Below are 16,418 nucleotides of genomic sequence, written 5' to 3'. Positions count from 1 at the left end.
AGGCTTGTTGTTACCGGCAACTTGTATTTCCAACCATTTGGGCGAATCCAGTCTGAAAATATAATCAATAAAAAGAAAAAGTAGAGTTGAGTGATAAAACAGCACCATTTGGAGCCAGCTCTACTTTTGGCCTTTACAGTTACATTAACCAACATACTTCTTTTTTTGCCTAAGCTAATTTGATCTGAGTTTCAACTGCAAGCAAAGAATTTGACAGATACAATTGTCCCAACCATGGAGTTACTTAATTCCTTCTTGGCTATAGCTATATGTAGGAACCTGGGATTTGAAAATGATAACCACCAGCTGCATGAAGTCATATTTCATTTTTATTTGTCTCTAAAGCATTTCAAATGTTGAGTAGTGGTAGCAAATTGGAAATCTCTGAGTTAAATACATTGTGCCTATACATCATAGTCACCTATAGCTGCAGAGAATAACTGGGAAAAAAATCTTTTGAACAACACTTTATTCAGTACCACGAGGCCTTAAATTCTATCATCAGAGGTTTATTTGCTTTTGGTAAGCCTTGCCATTTCCCTGCGGTTCTCTTTTGAGAAATAAATGACATTAAGACACTTACATCTTGGAGTGAATTACTCAAACATTTTTTCCTCCATGCAGAAGAGTAGCTGGCAAAAGATTCAGAAAGAAGGTAAAAAGTAAAATGATCAAGAGAAGGAGAAGAAAAGCCACATATCAAGAAAAACTATATGCAAAAGACATCTCTGATAAAGAGCCATTATCCAAAATACAGAAAGAATCTTTAAAAATTAATAAAAGAAAAAAACAACCTGATTAAAATATGGGCATAAGATCTGAATAGACATGTCACCAAAGAAAATATACAGATACCAAATAAGCATATGTAAAGATATTCAATGTCACATGTCATTAGGGAATTACAAAATAAATGAGATACCACTAAATATCTATTAGAATGGGCAAGATCCAAAAGACCAACAACACCAAATGCTGGCAAGGATACAACAATAAGAACTCTCATCCACTGCTAGTGGGAATGCAAAATGGCACAGCCACTTTGAAAGATAGCTTCCTACAAAACTAAACATACCCTTCCCATACAACCCAGCAACTGCACTCCTTGACATCCAAATGAGTTGAAAACATGCCCACCACAAAACCTGCACATGAATGTTTATAGCAGCCTTATTCATAATTGCCAAATTTTGGGAGCAGCCAAGATGTCTTAGGTGAATAGATAAACTGTCATACATTCATACAAAGTAATATTATTCAATACTAAAAATAAATGAGCTATTAGTCCACAAAAAGACATGGAGGACTCATGAATGCATACTGCAAAGTGAGAGAAACCAGTCTGAAGAGGCCTATACTTTATAATTCCAGTTATATGACATGCTAGAAAAGACAAAACTATGAAGACAGTGAAAAGATCAGTGGTTGACAAGGGCTTGGGGAAGGGAAGAGATAAATAGGTGCATAAAGGATATTAAGGGCAGTTAGCCTATCCTGTAATGTATTATAATGGTGTCATCATACATTTGTCAAAACTCACAGGGTGTGTAGCACAAAGAGTGAACCCTAATGTTAACTATGGACTTTAACTGATAATGATGTTTTACTGTTAGTTCATCAATTATAACAAATGTACCACACTGGTGCATTGATGCAGGATGTACAGGAAGCTTATACATGTGTAGACAGAGGGTATGTGGGAACTCACTATATTTTCTGCTAAGCTTTTCTTTGAAGCTTAATCTGCTCTAAAAAAATAAAGTTTATTAAGTTTTTAAGTAGAAACAATGAAATAAATGATGACCAAGAGTCAGCAAATGGCACACATCACAATTTCGCCATTCCTATCACTATTCCATTGGAAGAACACTGGATTAAGGGCCTTCTGTTCACTTAAGTATTTATTGGAAACCTATGATATGTCTAGTACTCTCCTAGGTATCTTGGTAATAGAACTGAAAAAGCCATTTCCCATGCATAGTTTACAATCTAGTATAGAGAAGAGAAAGGCAATAAACAAATAATATACAGTGATAGACTATGGTAAATGCTAAAAGGAAATATATAGAGACCCAAGAGAAAAATGATACTGGGAACGATTTTACCAAGAAAAGGAAGAAGCAAATAGGCTAGAAGGTGTAGAGAGATGTTTGTAGGGTCAAAGAAGCATGTTTATAACATGAGAGCACTAGATAATATTTGGATATTGGTAAGACTGGTCCAATAGAGAAAAAGAAATCAAAACGTAGGATAGAGAGGTAATAAAGGTAATAAATTATGAAGCAAGGACTCCAAGATGCCATGAAGAGATGGAATTCAAAATATATGTAGAAGATTTCCTTTTTGATAGGAGAGAAATTCCTCCATTTTAGCAAGGAAAGAGGAGTATAAAGAGAAGAAAGAATATTTGCAGGCAGTCTAGTTGGACGGTATAGACCCTCAGAAATCTTTGAGATTGTGTGTGGTGGATGGCAAAGGTAGAAAGAGCTGAAATGATTTGTTATAAAATCTAATCAAAATGGGAACCACTTTTTTGGCCAGCAAAGGAAAGAGCTTTTACTGTGGTGGCCTTTATAATGCTAATCAGGTCCACAGCACAGTTTCGATAAAGTTTGTGGCTTGCAGGAATTAAAGTGAAAACCATGCTAACAAGAGAAAGGTCTCCATATGAATTAGATTGTATTTTCTCTGAGCTACTTAAAAGCTTGAGTTGGTAGGGTGTCCCTGTTTCTTAAGTAAATGATAAGAAAATCAGGCACTGTGGTTAGTGGGAAGACTAACCTGGAACTGGCATACCCACACTGATCCGCACCCAAGGAACACCCTCCATCACCTGAGTCAATACCACTGAGCAGACTAAAGTTTATTAGCATCCAACCAAAGCCTGAACATTCTCACCTGAGGAGACAAATGGAAAGGTAAAGGGGGTGCTACGGCCTCCTCTGAAGATGGGAAGTGAAGGCTCCCACAGCAGAATGTGTTGACCTGAATAGGATTTGAGAGAGAGGGCTCCGGAAAATAGTGAAATAAGGGGTAATGGGAATTGAGGGGAGAGAGAGAGAACTGCAGACTGAAAATACCCCCTTAAGACAGTTTCTCTTCAAAGATCTCAGAATTCAAGGCCCTTCAATGAGTTGGAGAAAATTATTTCTGTTCCTCCAACATGATGTGATTTTCTGAGATCTTCCCAGTGCATTTTTTTTCCCCAGAGAAACAGGACAGAGAGGAAGTAATTAGAGGAGTGACTGGCACTGGGTCACCCTAGTGGATTACTCTCAAATGAGAGTTACCTGGACTGAAGGGAGAGAGCAACAGGTGCTGAGGTCCAAAAGAGAGAATGACTGAGAGAATGTTTGCCACAAGTGGGTCACAGTATATGAGGCAAGATCTTCAGAGAGAGATGATATGAAATAGTATTTGTAACAAGTAGAAGCATGATCCTTCAGTACAACACAGGTTGCTGGGAAGAGTTAAAAGCCCATTTATGACAGAGTTTTGTGTCTGAACCTTGCTTCTATCATTTAGCAGCTATGTGACTTTTTTTAAATATACATAACCCTTCTGAACCTCAATTCCCTTACTGTTAAAATGGGAATACTTTCTATAATATAATGCTATAGAAAGTATTAAATGAGATTAGATATGTAAAGCTCTTTATACATATTAGAGTCTTAAAAACTATTTGTTTCTTCTCTGCTTTCATAGCTTTCAGGATTCACTTTACTAAGCTGCAGGGTCTTTTATTTTTAGGTCAGTACTCACTTGAGAGTTTTTTCCTGGATGAAGTGTTAACATCAAGCAAGATACAAAATTAACATACAAAAATAAGTCATGTTTCTCTCTACCAACAACAAATTATCTGAAAACGAACTAAAGAAAATGATCCCATTTACAATAGCATCAAAAACAATAAATACTAAGGAATAAATTTAACTAAAGAGGTAAAAGATCTCTACACTGAAAACTATAAAATACTAATGAAAGAAATTGAAAGAGACACAAATAAATACAAATCCCATATTTATGAATTAAAAGAATTAATATTGTTAAAATGTCAATGCTACCCAAAGTCATCTACAAATTCAGTGCAATCACTATCAAGAATCCAATGGCATTTTTTACAGAAGTAGAAAAAAATTCCTAAAATAAATATGGAACCACAAATGACCCCAAACAATCCTAGGAAAAAGAAAAGCAGGAGGTATTGCATTTCCTAATTTCAAGCTATATTACAAAGCTACAGTAATCAAAACAGTGTGTACTAGCATAAGAATAATAAATAGACCAATGGAACAGAATCAAGAGCTTAAAAATAAATCCAAATATGTACAGTCAACTAACATTTGACCCAAGAGCAAAGAATACTCAATGGAGAAAAGATAGTGTTATCAATTGATGATACTGGGGAAATTGGATATTTCCATTTAAAAGATTGAAACTACAATCCTATGTCACAGCACTCACAAAAGTTAACTCAAAATGGATCAAAGACTTAAATATAGACATGAAACCATAAACTCCTAGAAGAAAATGTAGGAAAAAATCCTCTTAACATGGGTCCTGGCAATGATATTTTGGATATTACACCTAATGCATAGCAACAAAATAAAAAATAAACAAGTAGGAGTATATCAAACTAAAAAGCTTCTGCACAGGGGCACCTGGGTGGCTCAGTCAGTTAAGTATCTACCTTTGGCTCAGGTCATGATCCTGGGGTCCTGGGATTGAGCCCTGAATCAAGCTCTCTACTCAGCAGAGAGTGTGCTTCTTTCTCTCCCCCTGCCCCTGATCTCTCTTCTTCTCTCTTGCTCTTACTTGCTCTCACATGTGTGTTCTCTCTCTCTCTCTCTCTCTAGTAAATAAATAAAGTCTTTAAAAAAAAAAAAAGCTTCTACACAACAAAGTAAATGATCAACAAAATGAAAAGGCAACTTATTGAATAGGAGAAAATATTTCCAAATCTGATAAGATGTTAATATCCAAAGTACATGAAAAACACATACAACTTAATAGGAATAAAATCCAAATAATCCAATTAAGAAATGTGCAAAGGACCTGACCAGACATTTTCCCACAGAAGATATACGAATGGTTCAAACACCCATGAAAATATGCTCAAGAGCAATAATTATCAGAGAAATGCAAATCAAAACCACAATAAGATATCACTTCACATCTGTTAGAATGGGTACCACTTAAAAAAGAGAGAGATAAAAAGAGATAGCAAATGTTGGAGTGGATGTGGAAAAAAAAGAGAGAGTGCTTGTGCACAGTTGATAGGATTATAAATGGTACAGCCACTATGGAAAACATTATGGAGTTCTCAAATAATTAAAAATAGATCATATGGGGATCCCTGGTGGCGCAGCGGTTTGGCGCCTGCCTTTGGCCCAGGGCGTGATCCTGGAGACCCGGGATCGAATCCCACATCGGGCTCCCGGTGCATGGAGCCTGCTTCTCCCTCTGCCTGTGTCTCTGCCTCTCTCTCTCTCTCTCTGTAACTATCATAAATAAATAAAAAAATTAAAAAAAAATAGATCATATGATCTAGCAATTCTACTTCAGGATATATATCCAAAGGAAACAAAATCACTAGTCAAGATATCTGCATCCTAATGTTCATAGCAGCATTGTTTACAATAGTCAAGAAACAGAAACAACCTAAGTGTCCATTAGAAGATGAATAAAGAAAATCAAGTATATATACACAGTAAGCCACAAAAGAAGTAAATCCTGACATTTGTGACAATGTGGATGGACCTTGAGAGCATTATGCCAAGTGAAGTAAGTCAGAGAAAGACAAATACTGTATGATGTCACTTATATGATAAATCTAAAAAAAAAAAAAGGAAAAAAAAAGGCTCAGAAAAAGAGATCCGATTCAAGGTTATCAGAGGCAAGGGGTAGGAAATAAGGAATTGGATGAAGATGGTCAAAAATGCAAATTTTCAGCTCTAATTTAAGTAAATCCTAAGGCAGGAGTTAAGATGGTAGAAGAAGAAGAAGAGTGTGTGCTTGCCTCATCCCTCAAAAAACAGCTACATAAGCATCATATCATTTTGAATACTCGAGAAATTGTTCTGAGGACTAAGAGACTAAAACTGCACAACTAGAGACTGCACAACTAAACATCACATCATGGAAGGTAGGAGCTGCAAAGAGTTAATTTGGGGGAGACAAAAGCTGTCTGTGGGTGCTGTGAAGTGGAGGGACCCCTGATCATGGAGAGAGGAGTGAGAGAGAAAGAGCAAAAGCATGCACAGGGAATTACACAAGAAAAACTCTTTTCCCCAAACTGTTGACTGGGAAAGGGAGAGCGGCTGAATAGGGCGAGTCTTTCTGAAGAGTGGAACGCAGAGTCTGAAGCTCCACACTCTTGCCGGGGTGCCCCGGGGGCTTAGCAGCACCCGGTGGGGAAGGAAGGTAGAGACCTGGAATGGAGAGCGTGGTCTGAGGATCCTCTGGGCTCCACAGGGAGAAGCAGTTCCCCTGCTTGGAGTACATTTAGGAGTGGCTGCCCAGGGACAAATGACCAATGGTGGGTGCCTGGGAGCTGCCCGGTTCCCTAGCACAGAAACAAAACGCCAGCTGAGGGCAGCAAAACTCGGTGCTGGCTTTTAGCAGTGCTTTACCATGAACTCTGAACCACTGCGTGCCCTGTGACCAGTATCTGGGACAAAAGCTGGCACCAGCCAGGGCACAGCAGCTCCTCCTCCAGAAGATCACTGAGGGGCTGTGCCTGTGGACCTCTAAAATCTGTAGTTTTGAAACCCAGCCCGGTGGCTGAGATAAAACACAGGAGTGCTGTGCTGCCTGGAAGCCAGACAGCGTGGGTACAGGCAGAGTAAAAGCAGGGATCCGGCAAAAGCCAGAGACAAAACGGCGATGATTCTTTGCTCTTCTGCGAGGGCTTCCTGAAGAGTAGCAGGCAGGAGTTCCCTGCTCTAAGGGCAGGAGAGCTGTGCAATGCCATCTTTGCCCCCACCCATCAGTACAGACTGACTTCGGGGAGCAAAATAGCGCCATCCAGTGGAGGCTGGAGACTCTTAGACCAAGCTCTGCCCCACGGCACCCTGCACTCCACTAGAGTAAGTGCGTCTCCACTAGAGTAAGTGCACCTGAGAATCAGAGAAACAGGGTCCTCCCCCAGAAGACCACCAGCACAAACCCCTCACATGCACCAACGCTACTGACCATAGAATGCTATAAAGCTTCAGTTCTAAGGAAATAGAATCTAGCTTCTTTTAAAAAGCAGACCAAAACACACCTAATATCTAGCTTCCTATCTTTTATTTATTTTAATTTTTTTAATTTTTGGATTTTGTTTTGGTTTGCTTTGATTTCTTTGTTTGTTTTTTTACTTCTTAATGTAGTCATTACTTTCAGGAGCAGGAATATAGGCTTTCTTAACAATCACATACACACACACACAAACAATGAACCAAAAATAATGAAAAGATGGAGGCAAGAACAAGAAGATTTCATGGTCAGAGACTTAATCAATACAGATACAAATAAGATGTCTGAACCATAATTTAAAGCGATAATCATAAGGATACTAGTTGGGCTTGAGGAAAGCATTGAAGACACTAAAGAATCCCTTACTACAAAGATACAAGAACTAAAAACTAGTCAGGATGAAATAAAAAATACTATAACCAAGAGGCAAAACCAAATGGATAATGAGGATAGACAAAGCAGAGGAATGAATCAGTGATACAGAAGATAAAATTATGGAAAATAAAAAAGCTGAAATAGAGAAAGAAAGGTACCAGATCGTCAACATAGACTTAGGGAACTCAGCAACAACATAAGTGTAATAACATTTGTATCACAGGAATCCCAGAAGAAGAGAAAGAAAAAGGAGCAGAAAGTTTATTTGAGCAAATTTTAGCTAATCTGGGTATGGAAACAGACATCAAAATCTGAGAAACACAGAGAACTACCATTAAATTCTGTCCACAGAAATTGAGCAGGCCAGAAGAAAGTGGCATGATATTCAACATGCTGAACGGGAAAAATATGTAGCCAAGAATACTTTATCCAGCAAGGCCGTCATTCAGAACAGAGGAGATGGAGTTTCTCAGAAACACAGAGAACTCCCATTAAATTCTGTCCACAGAAATTGAGCAGGCCAGAAGAAAGTGGCATGATATTCAACATGCTGAACGGGAAAAATATGTAGCCAAGAATACTTTATCCAGGAAGGCCGTCATTCAGAACAGATGAGATGGAGTTTCTCAGAAAAACAAAAACTAAAGTAGTATGTGATTAAACCAACAGTAAATTAAAAGAATTATTCATCACAAGCAAGTGGGATTTATTCCTGGCCTGCAGAGGTGGTTCAATATTCCTAAGTCAATCAACATGACACATCACATAATAAAAGAAAGGATAAAGAACCATATAATCTCCTTAATAGATGCAAGAAAAGCATTTGACAGAATACAGTATCCATTCTTGATTAAAAACCCTCGACAAAGTAGGGTTAGAGGGGACCTACCTCAACATCATAAAGGCCATATATGAAAGACCCAGAGCTAATATCATCTCCAGTGGGGAAAAACTGAGAGCTTTTCCTCTATGGTTAGGAATACAACAGGGATATCCACTCTCACCACTGTTATTTAACATAGTACTGGAAGTCCTTGCCTCAGCAATCAGACAATAGAAAGAAATAAAAGGCATCCATTATCAGAAGGAAGAAGTCAAACTTTCACTATTTGCAGATGACATGACACTGTATGTAGAAAACATGCAAGACTCTACCAAAAAATTGCTAGAGCTAATACATGAATCTAGCAATGTCACAGGATATAAAATCAACATACAGAAATGTGTTACATTTCTATACACCAATAATGAAGAACCAGAAACAGAAATCAAGGAATCAATCCCATTTACAATTGCACCCACCATAAACAATAAGATACCTCTCTAACCAAAGAGGTAAAAGATCAGTACTCTGAAAACTATAGAACACTTATGAAAGAAATTGAGGAAGACACAAAGAAATGGGAAAAGATTCCCATGCTCATGGATTGGAATAATAAACATTGATAAAATTCTATACTCCCAAAGCAATCTACACATTTAATGTAATCTCCATCAAAATAACATCAGCATTTTTCGCAGAGCTGCAACAAACAATTCTAAAATTTGTATGGAACCAGAAAAGACACCTAAATAGCCAAAGTAATGTTGAAAAAGAAAACCAAAACTAGAGACATCACACTTATGAACTTCAAGCTATATTACAAGGCTGTGGTCATCAGAACAGTGTGCTACTGGCACAAAAACAGACACATAGATCAATGGAACAAAATAGAGAATCCAGAAGTTGACCCTCAACTGTATGATCAACTAACATTTGACAAAGCAGGAAAGAATATCCAATGAAAAAAAAGATCATCTCTTCAATAAATGTTGTTGGGAAAACTGGACAGCCACATGCAGAAGAATAAAACTGGACCACTTTCTCTCACAATACACAAAAATAAAGTCAAAATGGATGAAAGACCTAAATATGAGATAGGAAATCAACAAAATTCTAGAGGAGAACATAGGCAGCAACCTCTTTGACATAAGCTGTAACAACTTCCTACTAGACACAGCTCTGGAGACAAGGGAAAGAAAAGCAAAGTGAACTATTGGGACTTCATCAAGATGAAAAGTTTCCACACAGTGAAGGAAACAATCAACAAAACTAAAAGGCAGCCTACAGAATGGGAGAAGATATTTGCAAATGACATATCAGTAAAGGGCTAGTATCCAAAATCTATAAAGAACTTGTCAAACTCAACACCCAAAAAACAAAACAAAACAAAACAAAAATACAAATCAAGAAATGGGCAAAAGACATGAACAAACATTTTCCCAAAGAAGATGTATAGATGGCCAACAGACACATGAAAAAAAAATGCTCAACACCACTCCTCATCAGGGAAATACAAATCAAAACTACAACGAGATACCACCTCACACCTGTCAGAATGGCTAAAATCAACTAAGAAAACAACAGATGTTCACAAGGATGGAGAAAAAGGGGAACCTTCTTACATATTTGCTGGGAATGCAAACTGGTGCAGCCACTCTGGAAAGCAGTATGGAGGTTCCTCAGAAAGTTAAAGATAGAATGACACTATAACCCAGAAACTGCACTATTAGGTATTTACCCAAAGGATAGAAAAATACAGATTTGATGGGGTACATGTACCCCAATGTTTATAGCAGCATTATCAATAATAGCCAAACTATGGAAAGAGCCCAGATGTCCATAGACTGATGAATGGATAAAGAAGATGAGGTATGTATATACAATGGAATATTACTCAGCCATCAGAAAGAATGAGATCTTGCCATTTGCAACATGGATAGAACCTGAGTGTATTTTTTTTTATGCCTTTATTTGTTTGTTTGTTTGTTTGTTTTTGTTTTTTTAATTTATTTTTTATTGGTGTTCAATTTACTAACATACAAAATAACCCCCAGTGCCCGTCACCCATTCACTCCCACCCCCCGCCCTCCTCCCCTTCTACCACCCCTAGTTCGTTTCCCAGAGTTAGCAGTCTTTACGTTCTGTCTCCCTTTCTGATATTGCCCACACATTTCTTCTCCCTTCCCTTATATTCCCTTTCACTATTATTTATATTCCCCAAATGAATGAGAACATATAATGTTTGTCCTTCTCCGACTGACTTACTTCACTCAGCATAATACCCTCCAGTTCCATCCACGTTGAAGAACCTGAGTGTATTATGCTACATGAAATCACTCAGTCAGAGAAAGACTAGTACCATATGATTTCACTCATATGTGGAATTTAGAGAACAAAACAGATGAACGTGTGGGGAAAGAAAAATGAGTGAAGGAGAGAGGGGGAGGCAAACCATAAGAGACTCTTAACAATAGAAAAGAAACTGAGGATTGTTGAAGGAGGTGGGTGGGGAATGGGCTAAATAGGTGATGGGCATTAAGGAGGGCACTTGTTGTGATAAACACTGAGTCTTATGGTAAATGGTGAATTACTAAATTCTGTTCCTAAAACTGATACTACACTATATGATAACTAACTTGAATTTAAATAAAAATTTGAAAGAAAAAAGATAAGTAAATACTAGGGAGGACTACAGCTAACACTGTTGTCACAGGCACCTGGGTGGCTCAGTCCGTTAACCATCGGCCTTCAGCTCAGGTCATGGTCCCCAGATATTGGGATCAAGCCCCACCTCGAGCTGCCTCTTAGGGGGGATCTGCTTCTCCCTCTCCCTCTGTCCTTCGTCTGTCCCTTCTCTCTCTCTCATTCACTCGCTCTCTCAATAAATTAATAAAATCTTAAAAAAAAAAAGGGAATTTGCTAAGTGAGATGCCTGGGTAACAAAGTCAGTTAAGCTTCTAACTCTTGGTTTCAGCTCAGGTAGGGATCTGAGGGTCATGAGATTGAGCCCCACAGTGAGCTCTGCTGCAACACGGTCTGCTTGAGATTCTCTTTCCCTTTCCCTCTGCCCTCCCACTGGGGCTGGCTATCTCTCTATATACTAAATAAATAAATAAATAAATAAATAAATAAATAAATAAATAAATATTAAAAATAAAAGTTACTAAGAGAATATATCCTAAAAGTTTTCATCACAAGGAATAAAACATTTTTTTTGTATTCATATGGGATGATGGGTGTTAATTATACTCATTAACAAATGGATATTAACTAAACTTAATGTGGTAATCATTTCAGTATATGTATGTCAAGTCATTATGCTGCATACCAGAAACATACAGTGCAGTATATCAATTACATCTCAATAAACTGAAAGAAAAAAATCAGAAAAAAATGTTTTAACATTACGAATAGTAATTCCTAAATCCTTTTAGGAATTTTGAGCATTGAAAATCATTCAGAGTATATATTACTGAGTCAGATTGTATTTTTTTTCAAATCAGTCTTAGGACCTATAAAAATACAAAGTATCAAATCAATTTCATTGAGATTTATTTCTATCTGAAGACTGTTTTTCCACAATGAAAAAAAAATAGTCTTTATTAATAACATAAAGATTTTAATATGTCACTGGTAAGCTAATCATAAAAATGCAATTTGATAAAACTGCTTTCTTTTAAAACAGAACAAAATAATTGAGTTTTTGAACTTCTAGTGGGGCTTTGTATTTTTGTTTTCTGGGTTATTTGAAATTACACCATGCAGCCCCAGATTCTCAAATTTTAATGTACATCAGAATCACCTCAGATAAATGTCAATCATTCAAGTTCCTAGGCCTTAACCCCAGAGCATCTGATTCTGTAGGTCTGAGTAAAACCAAATAATATGTGTTTTTCACCAGCATTCCAGATACTGTTAATACAGGTAGTCCTTAATGCTCATTTTGAGGAACATTTGTAGCCTAGACAAAATGCACATTCACTCTGGGAAAATTATTTTTATCATATGGCAAATCTAAAGAAATTCATATTTATTTTCATATATATATCATAATCGATTCACTTCTAGAAAGAAATATTCTCCCTTTATTTGAAATTTTGTTCCTACCTTATGAATACATGTATTTTACAGTTTGAAATATTAGTTTGATAATATTTTTCATTATAAATGTCCGTATGATTTAAATGTTTGTTTCAATTAGAAGCTCTGACAGCTATTTAAATGATCAATTGATAATACAACAGCAATGCTTTTACATTGTCCTTTGTCTATGAAGATATTTACTCTGAAGTCCTGGGAATTGCCGAACCTTTCTTATTTTCAGGATCTTGATGTGAAAAAGGATTTCCTGAAATTTCCTTGAGAATTTTCCCCAAGCATATTTACTAATTATATCTTGTCTATTTCTTTTCATTACTCCTGTAAGAAGTCATATTCCTTTACACACAGAAACAGAACATTACAAACACAGTCTTGCAAGCCTATGTAGAATTCAAGCCAGATAAAACTTGGAAACCAACTATATGTCTTTCAGAGAATTGCCCTTCAGCATTGAGAATGCATAGTTCAGATACCAAATAGCAGATAAATGTGATGATTTCCAAGATGGAACATAAGGCCTCAATCTATTTTAAGAGGAAGAAAAGATTGGAAAATATCCCAGAAATGTCATTGTGGAAGCAGGTTGAACAACCCACTAGTATAAAAAGGAATTTTTTTTGAAAAAAGCAATCTCATCACACATTTATTAAATTTACAGAAGATAGTAGAATAAAAGTGTTAGATTTCCTCAGGGAAAATATTCAAGTGAAACTTATTTCTGAACTATAATTGAATATTACGGTTTAGTAAATACGGTTCAGAATCATGGAAACAGAAGGGACCACAGATATTCATCTGGTCATTTTCCTCCTTTAGTTGGGTCCTGCCACTAACTCACCTAAGATCACTAAATAATCTACTTCAGTTTTAATGCCTGAAGAGGAAAAAAAATTTATACATCTCTCATTTACCTGATCTATAACCAATGCACAGGTTGAATCTATTTCATTCCCTCTTTTATTTAATCCAAAAACATTGATTAAGGCCCCACTATGTGCTGGTTTGCAAACTGGCCCTCTTACATGGAGGGCAAGAAAAGACCGAAAAAAGAGGCAAGCCATTCCAGACTGGCAGGTTTAATAAGTAAGGGAACTTATTCATGAGGCTTGCCTTGGGCATCCACACGACAGGTCAAGCTTAGCACCTGCCCACCAGAATCTTAAAAGTTTATATAGATGCCTATGGGGTTTAGTCACATACACTATCCAGATGGTCTGAACAACACATTGCTCTCTCAAGACTAGTATCCTTGAAAATAGTTCCCGCTGTAGGATGGGAATATCTTTCAAATGATTTGTCTTCGTCATGTTTCCCAACACAAGATGATCCATTGTATATGTTTTCCACCTAGAATTTTGTCTGAGGTATCTAAAGTAAAAACTAGTTATATTTGATCTTTAATCGATGATAATGTTACTAAGAAAATGTATTCCATTCACAAAAACCAAGCTTTCTGTTTGCTTTTCTGTTTTTATTTGCCCTCATGCATTCCTACTGGATCCTCCTGGTTCTACCTGTCTCTTCATTCCAGTCACCACTGCTGCAAGTTCTTCATGGGCTCTGATTAGCTTCACACAATACCTCCATCCCACATTTCATGCCTCTTTCCTCTAGTCAAGCTTCTCTGTGGATAACTTCATGAAAGAAATGAAACCAACCTAAGTAAAAGAGCAGATAATATCATATCCAGTAGCAACAAAGGTTTTCACGGACCTTGACAAATGGACTTTAAAAGTTAAATGGAAGAACACAGGGCCAAGAATAGCCAAAATATTTTTGAAGATCAAGATGAGTGCCTACTCCTACATTATAAAGCTAGAATAATTAAAACTCTGTGGTATTCATGTAGAGAAAGACAAATAGACCAATGGACAGAAGAGAGAACTTAGAAACAGGCTGCCCTCTACTTTGAGGTACCTGGTATTCGACAGAAGAAGCATTTCAAGATACTAGGTAAACGATGGAGTATTCAGCAAATGACACTGGGGAAATATGCTCTCTATATGAATAAAAATAAAATTAGATCCTTACACCACATGAAAGACATTTTTCCAAGTGGGCTAAAGAACTAATTGTGAAAAGTAAACTTTATACTTTCAGAAATAAACATAGGTGATATTTTTAATGAATTCATTGTTAGGGATAACAAGTTCCTAAACAAGATGCATAAGCACAAACTGTGAAAAGAGATGGATTGACTACACTAATTTAAAATTAAATCTGCCAAATAAAAGACTTGTCTTTTGAGTGATGATGCAAGCTAGTCTGGGAGAAGATATTATACATATATATATAATATATATATAAATTATAAATGTATATAAATATATATACATTATAAGTTATGTAATATGTAGATATTAAGTTATATTATAATTATCATAACACATATTATATATGAAAAAGGACCGCTATTTGGAATCCAGAAAGAACTCCTATAGGTCAATTTAAACTGACACAATCACAATAAAATATTAAAACGACAAATGATATACATAACTACAGACTAAAATATTCATATCGTTAACAAGCATAAGAAATGCTCCTTGTCCTAACTAGCAATTAGAGAAATAAAAAATGAAAAGAAATTGACTTTTCATATCAATCAAATTTGTAACTGAGTTCAAGTTTTAATAAATGTAAGAAAATAGCAATTCTTATAGTACCTGTGGGAGTACAAATCAGTGAAATTTGCCAATATTGAGGTGACTAAAATGTGCTTAGCTTACCATCCAGCAATTCTTCCTCCCAAGATTATACAAGAAACTACAGAATTCTAGGGGAATTCCTAAAGAAACTCTTTACATATCTACAAGAAAACATACAAAAATGTTTATTGTAGCAAAAGACTGAAAATAATTTCAAATCAGATAAATTTTGGAATGGGATATAATACTATATAGCAGTAAAAAAGAATGAATTACAGCTATCTATAATTAAATTGTGTAGATATATCTCAAAAAACTAATGTTCAGTGAAAGAAACAAGTTAGAGAGTACTTAATATATTACAACACTGTTTATGTGAAGCTTCAAAACTTTAAATGTAGATCGGAATAATGTACATATAAACTTATGGTGAATTTAGCCAATAGACAAGCTGGAAAACTAGCTTGCCATTTTATTACTGATATATTTTTGGTAAATGTAATTTCTAGTTCATGGCTAGTCAAGAGGATTTGGGATTTATTACTGATTTATTGCTGATTTTGATTTTATTTCTATTTCATGGAGAGTAGAGAAAGTTTTTTTTTTAATTTTTTTTAAATTTATTTATGATAGGCACACAGTGAGAGAGAGAGAGAGTCAGAGACACAGGCAGAGGGAGAAGCAGGCTCCATGCACCGGGAGCCCGACGTGGGATTCGATCCCGGGTCTCCAGGATCGCGCCCTGGGCCAAAGGCAGACGCTAAACCGCTGCGCCACCCAGGGATCCCGAGAAAGTTTATTTTTTAAAAAGAAATACTTCAGAAGATTTCTTATCAAATTCTTCCAGATTAAGAAGTAAATAATTGAAAAGCACATTATTTTTAAAGATGACCAAAGTATAGTGAACCAAAAATTTGAATTGATTATTACCTACTTTGTCCTAAATAATTTTTAAAATTTTATTTATTTGAGAGAGACAGAGAGAACAAGTGGGGGGGAGGAGCAGAGGAGGAGAATCTCAAGCAGACTCTCCACTGAGCCAGGAGCCTGAGGCCTGCCTCAATCCCATGATCCCATGAAATCATGACCTGAGCCAAAACCAGCAGTCAGATGCTCAACCAACTGAGCCACCCAGCCGCCCCCTCCTAAATAATTCTGAAAATCTTCCAGATATTTATAACATCCCAAACTGAAGTAAGATTGCTGACTCATCTAACAATTTCTATATTTTG

This window comes from Canis lupus, chromosome 36 (assembly GCF_011100685.1).
Source record: "Canis lupus familiaris isolate Mischka breed German Shepherd chromosome 36, alternate assembly UU_Cfam_GSD_1.0, whole genome shotgun sequence".
NCBI classification, from domain to species: domain Eukaryota; kingdom Metazoa; phylum Chordata; class Mammalia; order Carnivora; family Canidae; genus Canis; species Canis lupus.
This window is presented reverse-complemented; position numbering follows the sequence as displayed.